The 21170-nt window shown below is 39.1% G+C and overlaps 1 long non-coding RNA gene across 1 annotated transcript in view; it reads right to left on the bottom strand.

Annotated features, from left to right (window-relative positions):
• The window catches only part of LOC132017372 (uncharacterized), a 32660-nt gene extending 11717 nt beyond the window's left edge, over positions 1-20943 (bottom strand). Inside the window, exon 1 of the long non-coding RNA XR_009404247.1 lies at positions 20763-20943. This is a non-coding gene — a long non-coding RNA (uncharacterized LOC132017372). The remainder of the gene's footprint in view (positions 1-20762) is intronic.
• Between the last annotated feature and the right edge of the window lie 227 nt (positions 20944-21170).

Here is a 21170-nt window from a genome sequence, read left to right as displayed (position 1 = left end):
GCATCGGGCTCTCTGCTCAGCAGGGAGTCTGCTTCCCTCTCTCTCTCTCTGCCTGCCTCTCCATCTACTTGTGATTTCTCTCTGTCAAATAAATAAATAAAATCTTTAAAAAAAAAAAAAAAACAAATTATACTCATGAATTGCCTTCCTGTGAGAGCTGAGAATACTTTTGAGATATTGTTCTTACGGCCTCTTCTTTTTGTAGGCTGACTCTCATCTTCCTCTCATTTTATAGAAGAAGAATGTAGGTATCTATTGTAAGCAGTACAGTGCTAAGAATGCCATACTACTTTAAAGGTAGTTCCAGGGCAGAAACAGGCAGACAAACAAGATCAGAAAGATCATGCATCGCTACAATCATTTCATGATAGGTTAAAGCCTCTATTCTTGAGTTGAGTCCAGCAGACTTGGACAATATGCTTTAGGTGAAGTGTTAACACAGACAGCAGTTTACTGTCACTAAGGCTGACTTCTTGGAGGAAATTTCCTAGAAACCCCAGATTGTAACAATTTCTCTGTTTCATCTCTTTTTTTTTTTCTTTAATTTCAATTAGCCAACATGTAGTACCTCTTTAGTTTCAGATGTAGTGTTCAAGGATTCATCAGTTATGTGTAACACCCAGCGCTCATCACATCGCATGCCCTCCTTAATGCCCACCGCCCAGTTACCCCACTCTGTTTCATTTCTTATAAACTAAAAGCGTTGTCCTGCATGCTACTACTTGGAAAGCATTATTCTTTAATCCATAAAGTAGATTGTAAGCTCTTGGTAGTAAAAATGTTTCAAATAATGAGCCAAATCCTAATATGTAAATATAATTGCACAGATATATATATATACACACACACACACACACATATATAGTATGTGTGTATGTGTATGTGAAAGAAAACAGTCAAATATCTTTATAATTAGAGTGGTTCTTCACATTTGGTGTCTGAGATTTAAAGCGCACTCACTGGGGCTAGTCAACGAAGTTTCTCCCAAAGCGAGAAGTGGGACAATTCATGATTTAGAAGCTGTTGGACTTCTTTTGCCAGAAATCAACAGTCTTTACTTAAATAAAAGATGTAAATTTTTTTATTAGAATAGGCTTGAATCTCTATGATATTTTAGCTCAGACCCAAAGTGCGCAATTTTCAAACTTTTGTACACAAAAGCAACTTGTCTCCATGAGATTGTAGAAGATGTTAGTGTCTTGGAACTGAGACACCCTGGGTTTCCTATGATCTCATTCATCATACAGGACAGGAAATTGAGGCCCAGTGAGATTGAGCGAACTCCCCAAGGTCATGCAACTTGAGTTAAGACCTTACAACTTCTCCATCTCACTTCAGCAGCTCGCTATTTCAACTCTATTGTAAAAACCAAAATACTGAGATTAGTCTACCCCTATATGATACCTATCTGGCTTCTACTCTTGCATCTCCCATGCAGAAGCCCAGTTCAAAAAAAATACGATCAAGCCCACTGGTTCTATAAGCTCCCAAGCTTGTTTTCTGTAAGCCAAGCTATGATATCTACTAAATACTAAAATGTCTTACAGATAGACAGCCACAAAAGTTCTTCAAAGTTCTAAGCCAAATAATAGATGTTTAATCTGCACATTGTGGAGGAACAAAATAGGAAAATAGGTCAAGTCGCCATAGACCAAACTAGACAATAAGAAAAAATGTCCTGTGTGTTTGAGGACTGAGAGTAGGCTCCAAACACCCTCTCTTGATCCTCTTCTAGTTTTACCAAGAGTGTCTTGGAAACAAGTGTGATTTAGAATGAAACGCAACCAGTTTCTGATAATTCTTTCAACTGCTCTATTTCCTTGGACACATTTTCAAAGTATTTAAATAAACCCCCACATGCAAATTATGTTCCCGGAAAAGAAAGCCTTCGCTGGCAAGTTGGCATTCAGTTTTTGCGGCCATGGCATAGATACACAATGTATTTTTAACATTCTTGTTTTGTTCTTGTCCTAACTGACACTAGCAATTTGAGAAATGTCGAGGGCGTTACTGAATATAAATTTGAGGAAAAACAGCTCTTCCAACTATATTGTTAGGAGTAGGATGAATATTCAATCAAAGATGATTCAAAAAGTTTGGATGATGTATGTGGCCATATACCTTCCTGAAAACAGACACTTCCCATGATTCTCTCCTCATGATGTGGTATCCACAAGAATCACACTGCAATTTGCAGCCAATTGTGTTCTGAATGATAGAAATCTGCCCCACACTCATTTAGAAGTTCTTTTTATAGATTTATTGAATTTCAGAGCTAGAGATGATAGATGAACTATCACATTTTGGAGGGTTTTGAGGACAAAACTACTTGCCTGAAGTCATAGACTAAGTTCTAGCTTTATTTAAAAACCCAGATTCTGAACCCTTAGCCGAGAAACCATCTCCCAATTCTTAAAAATGATTAACACCATGTCTCATGCTCAGGTTTTCTCTCATGCTTATATTTAGTCATTCTTTCTTAAATTCATTCCTGTCCCCCGCTTCCTTTCATAAATATATATTTAATCACATGCCAAACATTATGATGAGCTCTAGAATACATGGTCCATGGCTCAAAGAACAGGTTGTTTACAGACAAGACTTGACATAGTAACCGATGGTTCTAAACTCTTAAACTGGTTTACATGGTCCTCTACAATCTGACCCCTAACTCACCTCTCTAGCTACCCGTCATCTTCCTCTTTGCTCCAAACTTACTAGATTTTGGGGGCTCACTGAATGGGTTTCTCCCACCTGTGCCATCCCATACGGCCACTTCCTGGAAGGTTGTTTCTCCCCCACCCTCCTCATTTGGCTGGTGCCACCTCATCCTTCAGGTTTTAGTCTAAATACCTGTTCGAAGGGAATTCTTCGAACCATAAGACTGGACTAAGTCTTCCTGATAATATGCAAATGTTTGCATAATGCCTCTCTTCCTTTCTTGACTTGTGGGTTCAATAAGAACAGTTATAAATAAATAATATATCCTTTCTTTTCTTTTTTTGAGAGAGAGAGAGCACACACACATGCATGCAGAGGGACAGAGGGAATGAGAGAGAAAGAATCTTTTTTTTTTTTTCTAAGATTTTATTTATTTATTTGAAAGATAGAGATCACAGAGAAGCAGGCAGAGAGAGAGAGAGGAAGGGAAACAGGCTCCCTGCTGAGCAGAGAGCCCGATGCGGGGCTCGATCCCAGGACCCTGAGACCATGACCTGAGCCGAAGGCAGAGGCTTAACCCACGGAGCCACCCAGGAGCCCCAGAGAGAAAGAATCTTTAAGCAGGTTCCACACTGAGCACAGAACTCACTGCGGAGCTGGATCTCACAACCCTGAGACCATAACCTGAGCTGAAATCAAGAGTTAATGCTTAACTAACATATTCGTTCTTATATCCCCATTTATCCAGTTCAGGGATTGGCACCCAGTATAACTTCAGTCCATACCTACTGAATAGAAGAATTTGTTTAGCATATAATAGAAGCACAAATGTAGTCAATTCAATTCAGTGGGTGAATAGTACGTCTTTTGAAGGCTTTGGCTGAATCTCATAAAATCAAGTAGATACATGTCCTACCAAATTTCCCATCTTCTGTTCTGGTAAAAACAAAAACCAGTAAGTAAGACCAGTATTGATTTCTACTACCAATGCCACAATTTATTTTAATAAATTTTTTTTTTTATAAACGTGGATGACAACCTGATCTTAACTAATAATGGTCTTTATCTCACTTTATATGGACATTCACGTTTTGCCTCCGAAATATCAATGTCATTAGTCTCATCTCACCTTGTGTGAATGTCAGTGCTGCCTCAGAAATGTTCAGTTTTGAAGCTCCCCAAGGATCATATCATTTCTCAATTTGAAACATGCCTGGTGTCAAAAATTTCTGAGAAGGGATTATGAACATGCCCTAAGGTACTATTTTGTGTTTGTGAAAATTGTTCCATCAATGCTAGCTCTTTTTTTGCACTACTCTCCTTGATTAAATTTTTTCCCTACCGCGAACAACAAAAGTAAGATGTACAGAATTTTAGAACCCCAAAACTCCAGTAATAAGACCACTCAACATGGGCTGTCACTGGAACCGATGTTGTCCTGGATCCTTAATACAAGAGATCATCTTAAGGCTCCATTTTTAAAGTTGTAGGATTGGTGAGGGGACATAATCTTGCCAAACTCCTGAAGATGGAGGGAGAAAAGGTCCCTTGAGGCCAAGATTTTGTCCTGTGTCACATAGCAAGTTTATGGCTGCTCTATGTCAAGAAAACAGTCATTTGGTTCCTTGTTTAGTGTTCCCTGGCCCCTACCAAATTATACCATTCAAAAAGCAAGGTGGAAATATAAAAAGTAGAACCTCAATGACCTGGAAAGTAAAGGGAATTCTATGATAGCCTCATTCCTTGTGTTTTCACAGGAGCACACTTCTGCACCCTAAGCATGACCCCCAGGCCTCAAATGTTAGGAACCAAGCAGGAACACCACTCCTGTGGATCAACTGTGGACCAAGAGATTCATGAGCAACGTGACAATGACAGGAACGTGGGAGCCAGGGGGTGCAGATGTGATCCTAGACCCCGGAAGAGCACAGAGTGGGTGGGTCTAGAAGGAACTTAGGAAGAAAGACTTCAAACATTTCTGAGATAACACTATCATTATCCCAGCCTGAGCCCCAGAAGCTAAAATTAGGACAAAAAGAAATGTGTAGCTAAGAAGAGTCCCATCCAAGGAGCTCCCAAAACGGTCAGCTTTAACAATGAATACATGAAACATGGAAGAAAGACTTTTAGCAGGACAGATAATAAATTTGCAAAGCCTTGTTTTGAAAATGTGGGAAGAATAGTACTGAATGTCTCTGTGTTTAGGAAGGGATTTTAGCTGGTAAAAAAAAAAAAAAAAAGAAAGAAAGAAAAAAAGAAAGAATTATTTTTAAAAATCTATGTATTTTCTTGAGGTAATGGTGACATGTGGGTGAGAGGTGAGAACTCTTCCACTTTCTAAAAACAAGAGTCATCTTGGAGCTAAAAGAGAGAGAATGGAAAACGCCAAAAAAGACCTGAAGTCTAATATAACATATTTCTAATATAACAGAAACACCATTAAGTGTCTGTAAATGAACCCAAGCCCCTGCTGACACACAATAAGAGAGCAAGCAAGAAATGTTACTGCCCAACCACTAAAAATGGCTAAGAAAGGATGAACACCCAAATTTCACGCAGGAGTAATGACTACAAAACAAAACGTATTTCAGGGGAACCAAATCGCACCTGTTAAGTTCACTTTTCTCTTAGGGAGGTAACCCACAAACAAGGGAAGTGATTTCATGAACACTCTGGGTGGATTGGCTCGAATGCTTTACAGCTTAGTGGATTATTAGTCAAGGGAAGTCTCGGTGCTAACCAACCAATCACTGTGGAAGGAGATCCCGGGGCATCTTACAGGGCTCTGTTCTCAGCTCTGTCATTTTCCACATTCCTATTGGAGGATGCAGGGATGAAGGTAGCAAATTTTCATTTGCTACAAAGTCAGTCAAGTGAGAGAGAATAAATTATTCTCGGCAGAGGAGAAATATGGCCTAGAGCAAAACAAAAATGTCTAGTGGCTTCATTGGCTGAAGTGACTGGTAAATTCAGCACTCCCCAAAAGGTGTTCATGCCTCCTTCACAGATACAGCAACCCTGACTGAGGGAGACAGAAGCCTACCCTGTGCTACTCTGACCAGGCATTCCTAGGAGTTGTGCTCAATTCTGGGAGCCATGCCGTGCAAGAGAGTAAATTCAAAAGACAGACAACTCCAGTGAGGAATAGAGACATTGCTCAAAATTATATTAAAGAATCTGAGAATTTTTAACCTCAAGAGTGGGCTTCAGTAGGATGTGATCACCAACTTCAGATAGGCTTGCCACATGGAAAACGGATTATTGCTCTAGGGGACCCAAAGTTCAAAACCTCAAGGACATAAATTTTGGTTCCACGTAAGCAAGTTCTCCAAGGAAGAGAATCATATTGCCTCCTTCTATCTCAGAGCAGGCCACTGAACAAACCCCCAACTCGATGTAAAGTATCCTTAAACTATGAGTCAGGTTTTGAGCACCAATTAAGAAGGATGGTAGAGAATCATATCTCAGTGAAACCAACAACTGAAAAAATGTTGCTGAAAGAAAAGATTGTGTCCTTTTTTTCTTTTCATATGAATATACTCCACTGAGTTAGTATAAAGACATGAAACAAAAGTGCTACTGAAAAGTGGGCAAAGTTAAAAAAAAATACTAGTCTTTAAAAAAGTGCTTATGTTCTTAGGGTTCAACTGTATATACCCTCGATATGGGAACTAAAAATGTGAAGTGTGACCTGTACCAGACCATTGGGGAAGAACGGGATGGTTACTGACCATGGTGTTTGTCAACCCATTTCAACGACACACAAAACCAAAGGTTTTAATCTACAAAAACGTGAGTTCAATAAACCCTTCACCCTAACTCCCTCTACACATAACTCTGAGTTATCTACACTAAATCATATTTAGATTTTGGCAGGCAAACTTCTTGGAAATAAAATCATTTTCAAAAGCCCTGATTTTTCTATTAATCTCAAGGCATGAATGGAATTTTTTTAATGTCAGCCGAAAGTCCACAGTGGGAACTTAAGAGCAACCCACACATTTCCTTTCAATGTATATATTAGAAGGGCTCTGTGAATAAAAGCATAATCTAAAAAATTCAAAAAGGGTGAATTTAAAAAAAAAAAAACATAGAGGAATGAAAACAAAAAAGAATCTGCTCTATTGCTCACACTTTCAAAATGAGACAACAAAAAAGCCATTTATTTAACACGCAACGGTCTATCAAAGAATGTTTGCCCAGGAGGTATTTCTCACCTCCCTGTCAATTCTTAAAAGAAAAATCCAAGCTCCGCCATCTTGTCCTATCTTGACATGTTTTCAGATTGTGAAAAACGACACAGGGAAACGAGAGCAGCCTTAACTGTTATTTTGTGACGGTCCAGCGGATTTAGTAATTCTTGGTGGAAAACATTAGTGAAGATCCATTAGATAAAGAACAGATTGCCTCATTTCTGCTGCCTCAGGATAGGACCGCAATCAACTGGCCGTATTTCCTAGGAAGACAGGGAAATATCTGGGCAGAGCCTCTTCTCCTGGCAGTGTTTTCAGATGTCCAGAGAAGTCTCTGAGGCGTTCTGGTTGGCTAACAACGGGGCTAGTCTACAGGGCGGGGTGTGCAGACATGGGTCATTACAGATTGGCTTACACCTACAGAGCAGAACTATCCACAATCCCAGATACGTTGTGTGTGCTCACAGACATGTTCTGTGGTAGCCAGAAATTAAGGGAGATAAATTTTATGGGATGAATGTGTGTCTTCTGGAATGACTAAATTTAGAATTTTCCACAAATATTATCAAAGTTACACGATCTGCACTACTGCTCCCCAATTAAGAGTAAGTTTTGTGTTTCTTTGTTTGAATGATATTGCCCTTCATCTTTTTTATTTTTTTAGCAGAATGAGCCAATAATGATAAAAATACAATAATTACCTCTCTGCATACTATATATTACTAATTACAGTAACAATGATGCTTCCAAGATATGTTAGTGAGGTAGTGGTTCCTAAACGCCAGTCCGGACTGGTGGAAAATTTTTCCCAGAACATGCCAAAGTTTTTACCAGTAAATTACAAAATAAGAAAAATGAGAAGAATGCAGTGGTTGATTAAAACAACGGAACTTACTCCATTTACAAGTTTGTCATTTATTCTGATATTGTGCCATGCTTATTCTCTTGGTATTAAAGAAACATCCCTCTAGGACTAGAACGACCATGAGAGGGTGGGTAAGATATGCTACTGTTTTGTTGCCTGAGGTCTCATACAGCCATAGGGTGACATGTCTGGAAGCCAGGCAAACCGACATGCCCCACTGTACCTCAGTGTCCCCATCTGAAAAATGGAGACTGAGGAAAGCACTCTCCCCGGGGGTGTGAAAAGTCATGCGTTCCTATTGTGCTGTTCTCCAGGAATGCCTGACATAGAGGACGTTCCATATAAGAACGACTAAAGATATTCGTGTGTTTCCAAATCCTGCAGCCAGTGAATGGCAGAGCCAGGATTCCAACCTGTACAGTTGGGCTGTGTCTAGACCCTTTACCTGCACGCACCACTGCTTTAGAGTCACGCTGATTCACACCATTAAACGCAAAACGAGTGTGAGAGGCAACCACTAGGTTAAGGCATAACCAGTTTCAAAACTATCCGGGATGGAGGCAGTCAGCCATGGAAACGGGTAGTTGCCTTGTTAGCAACTAAAAAACTAAACATATCATCTAGATGGGAGGAAAAGAAGGGAACCAGGTGGGCTGTGCTCCCCAGGGGTCCCAGCACTCCTGCAGCTGTTGTGTAGGGTTAAGAGGCTTAAAATAAAAGCCCGCACAATTGTCAGCCTGACCTAGCCCTGTCTCAGGTCCTGCAGGAGACAACATGTTCGTAGAAGGAATATGCATCAGCTGGTTTTTAAGAACTCTAGATTTAGCATTAGTCATTGCTTTGCTTCTAAATGTTCTAAGTTTTCCAAAGAAGCTGTGCTTCTCAAAAGCATACACACACACAGCATTTTCAATCATCATCAAGGCTCCATTTATAAGAAGAGTAAGGAAGCATGTTCCCATCAATACAGAAGGAAGGAAAAAGAGAGATTTTGAGGTTTTCTGCCATCCTCTCTTACTTCGGCAGCTAACTGAAAGAAAAAATGATGGAAGCCTTATAGGCTCCTGGTCCCCCATCTTGCTCTGTTTTGTCCATTACTTGCATTTCATTAGCTCAATGTAAACATCCCTGCTTTTGTTGCTGCCAGGTTAGGAAAAACTATTTAGCCTTCCAGGAAATCACCAGCACTTTGTACTTGTATCTTGATGAGTGAAAATTTGATGGAAGAATGAACCAGCGGGACTGAGCGAGTGTTTGGGGACCCATTACATGTTGCTATTTCTACAGTTGATCATGCCGGAGAATTTTGCCAATTAGCACGGCCTTCTCAAAGCACCCCACATCAGGAGAGCTGGCTGGCTCGTGTCCTCTCCTGAAGCCTCAAACTCTAAATCCAGCTCAGGTCTTTCATCGCTTGTCACAGTCTTGTAAACAACTCCAACCAGCTGCAAAGGTTTTCCTTCTTTTGCCGGTAACCTTGTTTCCCGTACATGGAAAACACGAGAGACGACATTTTGTTCGGGACTTCTTTTTTCATTAGTTTCTCTGACCAGAGAACCATTGTTACTGAAACAGATGTGGTGGGGTCCAAGAATAGCTCTCAGCTGTCAAAGGCAAAATAAGAAACTGTGCCCAGACCACGCAGAACAAATGACTACAACGAGGGGGTGCTCGAGACCAAACAAGAGAACGAGTTAGCACTTCATGTTAGCAAGCTATGTGTTTGCACAGCCTGGACATGCCCAACAGGGCTCCTGCATTCCCCTCTCTTATGAACAACCAACACAGAGGGCAGGTACAGAGTGAGTGTGAAGCCTGCCCCTCCCCAAATGAGAACACAGAGATTCACACTCAGGAACCATAGTCTAGCCAACTCACCAACTGGAACTCAAAGTCCCTCTCCCACACTCTTACCCAGTCTGTAATATTAGGCAGGTAACTCCACGTAATCTAGTTTCATGTTTAGAAAGAAAACTAGATTTTTTTGGGGGGGGGGGGGGGGAGTCAGTAAACATAAAGTATAAATGCAACACGGGTTTATCAGAGTTGTATGCTAGTCAGCATTTTAACAACAGGCTCTCTGAGGAGAAAAGTCCTAATTTTAGTACTTTCCAGTTTCCAAGGTATAAGCATTCCCATGATGATCGATTTCAAGCTGTCAACATGACATCCCCAAGCAAAGAGATGGGAAGAGATGAGTAGTGTCATATGGTCATATAGTGATACACAAACACACACAGGAAGAAACACCAAGAGCATCAGTAATTGAGAGTTGTAGTAAAATAATTACCAAGTTATGATAGGAGTATTTATTGCCTTTGTTCACAATTCATGCAATGGTACATTTCCATGATTTAATTGTTGGTAATGACTGTGCTTGACAACGGTTCCCAAGATTCCTGAAAATTTAACAACAGGCTCTCGTATGCCAGTCAAAGCCAGCTCTGCGGCATTGCAGGCCACCATCACCATAAGAACAGCTATTTTTTTAAGACTTTTTAAAACATTTATTTATTTTAGAGAGAGAGAAAGCAAGCAAGCAGGGGAAGGGGCACAGGGAGAGAGAATCCTGAAGAAAACTTCACGCTGAGCAGGGAGCTCAATGAAGGGCTCGATCCAAGGACCCTGAGACCATGCCCTGAGCTGGAATCAGGAGGCAGCCCCTTAACTGACTGAGCCACCTGGGCCCTCCTGCATGGCCAGTGAATACTGTTCCATTCAGACTGCAGTCCTCAGTCTCGCAGGATCAACATTATCTAAGAGCTTGTCGACCCCCACCCCCCACAGTCCTGACTCAGAATCTGCATGTAACAGAATCCCTAAGTGGTTCTCGGGGCACAGTAAAGTTTGAGAAGAACTGAGCTAACAAACAGCTTGAATGGATGCTAATTTAGGGAAATAAATATATATATACACACAGATATATAATTTATTATAATTAAAAATTAGTGACTATATCCTTAGAGCATCACTTTTTTAACTGCTAGAATCAAGAAAAAAAAAATTTTAAGAAAACCTCCAATAATCGAGATGCTTCAAGACAGCTGCAAAATCCATAACGTCCCAAGACTTTTGTTTGAGTAATTCTGGATAAAATGTGTGTTGGCATTCCTGCAGCTTTGGGAGTCAGAGATTCTGCTGCTCAAACTTTTGAGTTCAAATCCCAGCTTCCTGCCAAGTTTGCCAGCAAAGGAACAGTGTAAAAATTATTAAACCTCTCTATATCTCAAATTCCTCATTTATATAATGGGGGGATCTTACTAGTAACTACCTCCTTAAGTGGTTGTAAAGAACAGTGAGATTCAATTGTTTTCCCTCACACCTGGCATCCAGTAAATGCCCAGTAAACCTGAGTAACTAGTACTATTTCCTAGAGGCAAAGAATTCCAAACTATTTTATATGTATCAACCCTAAAATATGTTTAAAAAGAAAGACATGCTTTCCTTGGTATGCCATCTAAAAATTCTGGTTTTGATCAGAAACTTTTATACTGTCCTTAGTCCCTAAGATTTATAAGCAAAGAGAGCAATGAAAATTACTTCTAAAATATGTCCAAATTTCAGAGTGATTTGTCCTAACTCAGGGAGTCCCCTGGGGTACTTCTGGGAAAGGGTCTTTAAAAAAGACTCAAAGTGGGGTACCTGGGTGGCTCAATGGGTTAAAGCCTCTGCCTTTGGCTCAGGTCATGATCCCAGGGTCCTGGGATCGAGCCCCACATTGGGCTTTCTGCTCTGTGGGGAGCCTGCTTTCTCCTCTCTCTCTTTGCCTGCCTCTCTGCCTACTTGTGATCTCTGGCAAATAAATAAATAAAATATTTTTAATTAATTAATTAATTTAAAAAAATAAAAGATACTCAAAGAAGAGAAGGCCTCTTCTGCTCAACTCTTGTGGAGGCACTGCCTAGAACTCTGTGTGACAGTGACCTCAGGGGCATCCAAGATGGCAGAGAGAACAATGGAAGGAACCCAAACAGTGGGGATGCCAGGAGCTCCTGCGTCCAAACCTGAACAACTAGACCAGTGCCAGTTAAGGACTTCTGTCCTTTGTGATAACAAATAGTCCTTAATGTTGAAGTGAGGTGAGTTTACTCTTCTTTCATTCACAGGGACACATCCAATCTCTTGCAAATCTCTTTAGGTTAAACTGAGGCTTGAACTGGTAGCAGTTTGTGACAGCCAGGCTTCACAACACCCGTGGGTTTCAGGTCGGCTTTTTTTTTCTTTTTCTCTTCCCTTCTTTTCTCCTCCTCTCTCCTTTTTCTTAGCTAAGCTCACAGTAAGTTTGACCATTTCAAATTTTTCAGACAGTCAACACTACCTATTTGTGTATGCAACATGTCCAATGGTATGACTGCAGCCAAAAATGTCCCCAGGAAGCTGTAGACAGCCAAAGAGGCATTCAATTCCAAATTTTGTGCTTTTGAGTAGATTTTCTCTAAGTAACCATAGGGGAGACAGCAACTATGGTATAAAATTACACCAACACAAATCCAAAAAATTACTCAATTATGAAAGAAAAATAATACCATTAAACTGGCTGTTTGGTATCGTGTAGGGAAGAAAAAAATTGATTTATTTTCTAACTTTTGCTATATCCAGCCAATATTGTTGGTATAACCAAACCTATTTTCCCCCCTGAAATATGCAACTCCTGGAAAATGTATTCAGCAATGACTTACAAAAATAAGTTAAATCAAAAGAGATCTGATCAGGAAAAAAGAAATTACTACAAGTGATTTCAATGCAGGGAATTGGTTACACAAGTGCTAGAGAACCTAAGAAACCAAACTTGTGATAGTGAGGAGCATAGTTACAAAAAGGAAGTCATTGCCATGCTGGGCTGGATACACAAAGGGAAAAGACGCTAGTGGAAAAACCATTATTGTTCAGAAAAAACTGGGGTGCCTGGGTGGCTCAGTGGGTTGAGCTTCTGCCTTCGGCTCAAGTCATGATCTCAGGGTCCTGGGATGGAGCTCCACATCGGGCTTTCTGCTCAGAAGGGAGCCTGCCTCCCCTTCTCTCTCTCTGCCTGCCTCTCTGCCTACTTGTGATCTCTCTCTGTCAAATAAATAAAATCTTTTTAAAAATTTAAAAAAAGAAAGAAAGAAAGAAAGAGCAAGCTGGATCAAGTAAGTCTGGTGGAAGCCAGCGCCACAGGGGAATCATTGCTAAGATACCACCAGGGGCCCAGAGCAGGCTAAGAAATACCTACTCTTCTCTCTTTTGCCAGCCTCCAATCCCCCACCAGAGGCTCCCACTGATCAAAGCCAGCCAGAAGCCAGATATCATGGAAACCTGGGAACTACAGCCTACAAGAATCAAGATCAAAGCTGAGTACTAGAAGAGTAAGCCATGGGTCCAAGAACAATGGACCAAGGATCCTCCCAAGGGCTTCAACTCCTTGTAAAGAAACTAGTAGTTTAATTTATTATTGCGTTTTCTCTCAATTCACTTAAAAGTGTTTCAGAGGAACATGAGGGTCAAAGATATTTTTATTCTACTTTAGTGGGTCTTCCAATCAACATACATAAGAATTAGTTAAACTTAAAGATGATAAGGACTACTCTAACTCTTTAAAAAGAAACTTCAGTACTGAGACCATTTTAATTCAGACACCAACTTCCAAGTTGGTAGATGGGCTTGAAAATGAAATATGGGCAGAAAATGGGCAGACATAGGGCACAACTGAAAACATACATCTACCCACCCACTCTCAAGTTAAGCCAAAAGAAGAAGGAGGAGGAGGGAAAAGAGAAAACCGGAAGGAAAGAAGGAAGGGAGGGAGGAGGGAGGGAACTGCATTCAAATCAGAAATATTTTAACTACTATACGAGTCACAACATGGATATCAGTAATGACCATTTAGCCTTCGAGCATTTTGTCTTGGAAAAACACCTATTCATCTTCTAGAGCCTAACCGTGTTTCTATTAGCTGGGTTGAAACAACTGGCTACAAATGGTGTTTTACATCTTTGAAAGACATAACTCTTTCCTTTCCTACATGATATTTGTCTTAAAATGAAGTAACACATTTTCTGAAGATTTAGGAGTTTTATTCTACCCATTTTTCTATCCCTCAGGGTGAGTTTGCTGGCTTACGGACCTAGCCAAGATTGAAAGATTCCAGTCTGATTCTTAATTTCAGACTGTGTAAAGTCCCACTTTAATTGAAATTGAAATCCCACAATTATATTAGAAGAGTACTTTCTCAATGAAATTTTTTTGGAAGGTTATCTTTTTCTAAGTTGTATAACTAGGAAATGAAACGGATCATCAAGAAAATTCCTTAGGTCTTGTGCATGGCCCATCAAGGAAATGTTTAGGTCATATATCAGTTCACTTTTTCCTTTTTTGCCACCCCCTTTTTGTATTAAGTGATTTTTATCTACAAAACAAGATGACCCAGGGCACTACAAAATGATTATAAGTTGATATTAAAAAGTAGGAAAGAGGAAATTTTAAACAAGATGAGTGTAGGTGATTGAATACCAATTACTTGAATAAGGCATATACTTTTTACCCTACATAGAAAATCAACAAGGTGTGTTAAAAATATATATATATATCTTCTGTATTTAGTGAGTGTTTGGAAATGAAATGAAAATATTAAACTTTATAAAGTGTTTGGTTGGTTGCATTAGATGGGTACCACCACTTCATGAGATGGACTGATGAAACACCTTTATTGCTGTCAGAACTCAATACAACAGTTCTCATCAAGCAGAAAACACCACAGAAGTATTGTTTGGCAAGAATTTAAAGTCATGTTTCATATCAGTAGAAATTATGCCTAAGGGCTTGTGTGTGTATGTGTAGACTATCTATTAGCTCCAAAGACGTATTGGCTTTACCCTGAGAAGACACTCAAAACCAGGATATTGAAATACTCGACTGTTCATGAGAATATTAATATGGATGACTCCCAACAAGAATGAAAAAAGGAATAATGTCCAGGCTTCCCATTACATCCAGCACACTTTTCTAGAAAAGCACATACTTTAAGCTATTTATTTGTCTGTCCCCTCTACTAAACTTTAAATTCCTTCAAATTAGGGGTTGTATCTTTCAATCTCAACCCCTCATGCTAGCATACTCCACGACATGTTGGGAATTTTAACCACAGTTTTGAAATAATGAGATGACAAAATAAAAGTATTATGTTTACTTGCATTAAAATCTTTTATAAATGTAATTGGAAGTGAATAATACTATGGAATCTAATCCTCAAATTTGGCCTAAAACACTGGTCTCTTAAGGTAGTATTAATATTTACTCTATTTGCTTAAGGAATTGTCACAGTGTTATTGATATTGGTCATGCAAATTAGCGCCCTGGATAACTGCACAAGCTTTGAGCTTGCTTTGTTCAAACAAATAATTAAATATATGAATTTGGACAAAGTCATTACTTAAATTTCTTATCTCAGTTTATAAATCAGTAAGATTTGTGACTTGTAACAAGACATTTAGCAACACTTAGTAAATCATAGTAATTGCTCAGTGCAGATCATTGCTATTTATAATTTATAAGAAATTCAAACTTTTTTTAAAGAAATTCAAACTTTAGGGCACCTGGGTGGCGCAGTGGGTTAAGTCGCTGCCTTCGGCTCAGGTCATGATCTCAGGGTCCTGGGATCAAGTCCCGCATCGGGCTCTCTGCTCAGCAGGGAGCCTGTTTCCTCCTCTCTCTCTGCCTGCCTCTCTGCCTACTTGTGATCTCTCTTGGTCAAATAAATAAATAAAATCTTTAAAAAAAAAAAAGAAAGAAATTCAAACTTTAAATTGTGCAACATAAAGATACTAATATTACTATAAATTTTTATCAAGAAATTTGGGCTAAATGATTAAATTGTCATTTTAAATGCTATTTCTAACTTCTTTGAGTTTTAATTTTGTAAAGATTTACACATTACATTTCTTGAAGCAAAAATTTATCACATTACACATGCTGTGAAGAATTTCTTAATGGTTCTTAAAGATAAAAATAAAAAGCAAAAAAAAAAAAAATGTACTAGAGTGCCCAGTGGTTTGGGTACTTTTTTTTTTCCTTTCTTTTTTAAATTAATTTTTTATTTTTTTATAAACATGTATTTTTATCCCCAGGGGTACAGGTCTGTGAATCGCCAGGTTTACACACTTCACAGCACTCACCAAAGCACATACCCTCCTCAATGTCCATAACCCCACCCCCCCTTCTCCCAAACCCCCTCCCCCCAGCAACCCTCAGTTTGTTTTGTGAGATTAAGAGTCACTTATGGTTTGTCTTCCTCCCAATCCCATCTTGTTTCATTGATTCTTCTCCTACCCACTTAAGCCCCCATGTTGCATCACCACTTCCTCATATCAGGGAGATCATATGATAGTTGTCTTTCTCTGCTTGACTTATTTTGCTAAGCATGATACTCTCTAGTTCCATCCATGTTGTCGCAAATGGCAAGATTTCATTTCTTTTGATGGCTGCATAGTGTTCCATTGTGTATATATACCACATCTTCTTGATCCATTCATCTGTTGATGGACATCTAGGTTCTTTCCATAGTTTGGCTATTGTGGACATTGCTGCTATAAACATTCAGGTGCACGTGCCCCTTTGGATCACTACGTTTGTATCTTTAGGGTAAATACCCAGTAGTGCAATTGCTGGGTCATAGGGCAGTTCTATTTTCAACATTTTGAGGAACCTCCATGCTGTTTTCCAGAGTGGCTGCACAGCTTGCATTCCCACCAACAGTGTAGGAGGGTTCCCCTTTCTCCGCATCCTCGCCAGCATCTGTCATTTCCTGACTTGTTGATTTTAGCCATTCTGACTGGTGTGAGGGGATATCTCATTGTGGTTTTGATTTGTATTTCCCTGATGGTTTGGGTACTTTTTACCCGGACGTCAAATTTGCTAAAGTTATTCGATTATTTCAAGAAGAAAATTTTCTTAACTAGAAACACAGATTTCCCTACAAAATATAGTTCTAGATCCAGAACTATATAGTTATAGATAGATAGATAGATAGATAGATAGATAGATAGATATAGTTTTAGATCCAGAGTCTTCTTTCTGGATCTTCAAGGTTCTCCAATTACATAGTGGAATTCTGATGGACTTTTTCCCCACCACTCTTTAAACTATTAAATGCATAGGCATAGGAAGTAAGCTGGATAGTCTCTATACGAGAGCTTCGATTGCCAAGTCGATAATCCTTGCCTGCCCACCAAAATGCCCTTGTAAGGAAATGGCCTGGCTTCCATCTGCTATGTGAGTGTCTGATCTTAGTGGCCTGGGTATCATGAGATACTCTAATCAACCCAGTAAATATATTAAGAGAGCCCCTGCCCCAAGGATAACCCAAGGATAGCCAGTGATATCTGATGTGGCCTAGACTTAAGAAAAGAAAAGACAGGGACGCCTGGGTGGCTCAGTGGGTTAAGCCGCTGCTTTCGGCTCAGGTCATGATCTCAGGGTCCTGGGATCGAGCCCCGCATCCGGCTCTCTGCTCAGCAGGGAGCCTGCTTCCTCCTCCCTCTCTCTCTCTCTGCCTGCCTCTCTGCCTACTTGTAATCTTTCTTGAAAAAAAAAAAAAAAAAAACTTTAAAAAAAAAAAAAAAAAAAAAAGAAAAAAGAAAAGAAAAGACAGCTTGATCAATCAAACTCCCTTTCTCTGTGATTTTAAGTGAGAAATACCCACAGAGCCTTACTGCCAACTTTAACATAAATGCTGAAATGGCACCAGAACAGCAAGAATCATGACGAGCCAAAGCCATAAACCAGCCAAAGTAATGGCAGAGCTGAACATGTTAGCACTGAAAGAAAAAAAAGAAAGAAAGAAAGAAAGAAAAAAAAAAAAAAAAAGGAACAGCGTGGTTGCCCAGCAGGAGAATAGATCCTCCAATGAGGCTGTAAAACTCCTAGAAAGCCTAAGAAGAAAGTCCCAGAATCTGCCTTCTTTCCATTTCAGCTTTATTCAGTTCCAACCCACGTATATTCTTCCAGTAGCTTCCTAAAAGGAAAATAGCTTTGCTGCTTTCCTGGTAGTAAACATTGGACACTGTGAAACAAACAAAATCTTTAATATGATAAGCATTTTTTAAAAACCACTAATAGCCATTAGTCTTCTCTCTAGAAAATAGTATTCACATATGACTTTTCATAGCTGATTTGTAGCTTGCATTTTTTAAGTTAAATGACATGAACACATTTCCGTGATCATAAATATAGCTTTGTAGCATTACTTCTAATGGCTCACACTATGCCATTGTATCCATATACTGTAATGTCTAACAGAAATGCCTTCATGATAGACATTTATATTATCTCCAGTTTTGCTCTGTAATAAGTAATGTGGCGATAAATCTACCTCAGCATTCTAAATATCTTCTGCATGTATTTTTATTTAACTGTCCAATTATTTTCACTACTTAATATTTTTGAAGTAGAATTATTAGGACAAATAGTGTATGTTTTTATTTTTGAATCAGTAATCCTATTGGCAATTTTAATCTCATAGATACTCATTTTTCTAAACCATTGTTAAATGGTTTTCCAAGCAGGTAGGTGAAAAATACTATCTCATTCCTGTTTTAATTTGCTTTTCTCTGATTGGTATTTTTTGACACTTTGTATTTCTTTTTTTAAGATTTCGTTTATTTATTCGAGAAAGAGAGCACAAACAGGGAGGAGAGGGAGAAGCAGTTTCCCTGCCAGCAGGGGGGCTGACTGTGGAACTCAATCCCAGCACCCTGAGATCATGACCTGAGCCAAAGGCAGACCCTTAACCGACTCAGCCACCCAGGCTCCCTCTTTGTATTTCTCTTCTTGTAAGTACCTATTTATAAACTTCACCCACTTTACTATGAAATGTCGATTGTTTTCATTGACTTAAGGAGTTCTTTATACATCAAAATCATTAATATTTTGTCTAGTATATATGTTATGAATATTTCTCCAGTATGCGATTTGCCTTTTAAACTGCATAAAATACCTTTTGCTGTCAAATGTTTGAAATATTTTGTAGTCAGAGTTACCACCTTTTTACTTTATGATTCCTGGTTTTCTTGTCACACATAGAATGGCCTTCCCAAGAACAGAAAAATATTCATCCTAACTTTTTAAAGGATGTTTATGGAGTCATTTTTTATATTTATATATTTGATCCATCTAGAATTTATTTTGGTATGATTAAAGTAAATACTTAATTTCTTTTCCCTCAATTTGGAGAGTCAGACCAGCACCAATTTTTGACTAATATATTGCTTTTCCACTGGCTGATCCAAAATGCTACTTTTATCATGTACTAAACACCAGGAGAGATTAGAAAGACTATGGACATAGCAGCAAAGCAGTTTAGTGCTAGAATTAGAAAGACTTAATGTTCACACTGACTAACTGTAACTTTGGACAAGTTCCTAAATCGATCTAGGCCTCAGCTTCCTTGTCTAAAGTGTGGAGACAATAATGCCTCCTAAAACCACACAAGGATAAAGTGATACAAAGTGCGCCACACACTCAGCCAGATATCTGGCACAATGAACATTTCGGTAAAATTAGTTCCTAGCTGGACTTGGGATTATTATTAGATTTTCTTTTCAGTCCTATTAGTCCTGTGATAAGTATAATTATAGTACAATCCTGTAATGAGTGACTCTTAATTATTATGCTTCATACCTACTGAGGCAAGTGTTTTGCATTAATATTTTTCTTAGAATTATCTAAGCTTTATTAGAAGATTATTCGTTAGAAAATAGTTATCTCCCTTGAAGTAACTTGAGTGGTGTAGTTAAAACAATAATAATTATTTAATCTCTCTGAGCTACAGTTTAAGCACATATGAAAAGTATGGAATACCTACTCCTTAGAGCTTCAGGGAGGGCTGGATATGAGTGGCCCAATCCAGGGCCTGAAGCAGAGAAGAAGTTCAAGAATAAGTAGTATTATGGTGATTATCATCTTGATTATCATCTCTCATGATATTCAGGCAAATTATTACCACAATAGCTTTAGGTTTTGGAAAGTGACAAGCAGAACTCTGGATTGGTAATGATTACTGTGCAATCATCAATTCCAATTGTAAATGCAAACTGAACAAGACGAAAAGATTCCTGAAGTGCCTACAACATAGGATTAGTACTACTGGGGTGGACTTTGATACAATAATTAGAAAACCTTTGCTGGAGGAGGAGGAGGAAAGAGTGGGCAATTCAACTTTCATTACTCCACGGGGCCCAAGACAAAACAGAAACTTGGTTTGAAATTGCAAATATCTAGGTTGTATTTTGCAGAACTTGATGCAAGGGCATGTGTGTGAGGGTCTGGATGAGGGATGATGCGGAGAGCATTTGTTACTCCTTGAAATACCGTGTCTACAAGGTAAATAACTATGCACACTTTTAAGGATGTTTATGGACCCAAAATTGAAATGGCTTTGAGAAAACAGATTAATGGGTCATTTCCTAAGAGTAAGAAGACCTCTGGGAATAATGAAACTTGCTGGCCTCCTCCCCTTCCTTCCTTCTTTCTTTACTTCCTTCCTTTCCGACTTCCTCTCTCTTCCTTTCTTCTTTCCCTCACTCATCCATTCCTCTTACAATTCACTCTCTGTCATTAAAAAAAAGAAAAGAAAGAAAATGTTTATTGTTCTCCTTTACCTCTGAGAGAAGGGAAAGGAAAGAATTTCAGAACTCTAGTCAAGATAAATATCAAATGTATTATTATTTTTAATGACTCTTCCAGGGGAGGGGAGTTCCTCATCCAAACCACCCACACAAAATACCTAAAGTACAGTATCTTCTCAGCGTGAGCGTAAATCTACTAGTCATAAAGTAAAAAAGCAGAAAGAAGAAACAAGTGCCAAACTCCACTTTCTCTCTCGTTCTTTCTTTCTTCTTTTTTCTTTCTTTCCTTCTTTCTTTTCTTCTTTTTTATTTTATTTTTTAATTTTTTATTCTTGCTAATGCATTAAAACCAACGGATGTCAGATTTTAAGAGTTTAAAATACCTACCGTACACTGGGTAATAGCCATCTGGGTAAGACTGAATGTGGCCAGCAGTCACCTTACCTTTCAGTTCTGAGGTTATGTTCACGACGAGATCTGCAGTTGGTATCACATTGCACAAGCTCCCGGAGCTTGGGGGAGAATAATGACACGAATCAATAATGCTGTCTGGGAAATGACTTAGAATAAAATATTACAGAAGGGCACGAACATCACCCAGGGGGAGACTTCAGTGTTGATTAAATATGGCTGCCTCAGCTCTCTTCCACGCAGTGACAGATGGGGTAGGAGTGCTTACTTTGGCTTTTGCTGCATTTTCCTGAACTAGGGTTACTCAGGTAGCATGAAAACAGGGCGGTGTATGCCAGCTCTTTTAGCTTCGCTGCATTTGGCTGCCCCCTGCAGGCCAAAACTACACACACAGGCAAAGAATTTCCCCACCGCTCTTCCAACAGAATCCACAGCTTACAG

Source organism: Mustela nigripes, chromosome 5 (assembly GCF_022355385.1).
Source record: "Mustela nigripes isolate SB6536 chromosome 5, MUSNIG.SB6536, whole genome shotgun sequence".
NCBI classification, from domain to species: domain Eukaryota; kingdom Metazoa; phylum Chordata; class Mammalia; order Carnivora; family Mustelidae; genus Mustela; species Mustela nigripes.
The sequence above is the reverse complement of the archived record's forward strand: the minus strand, read 5'-3'. Positions and strand labels throughout refer to the sequence as shown.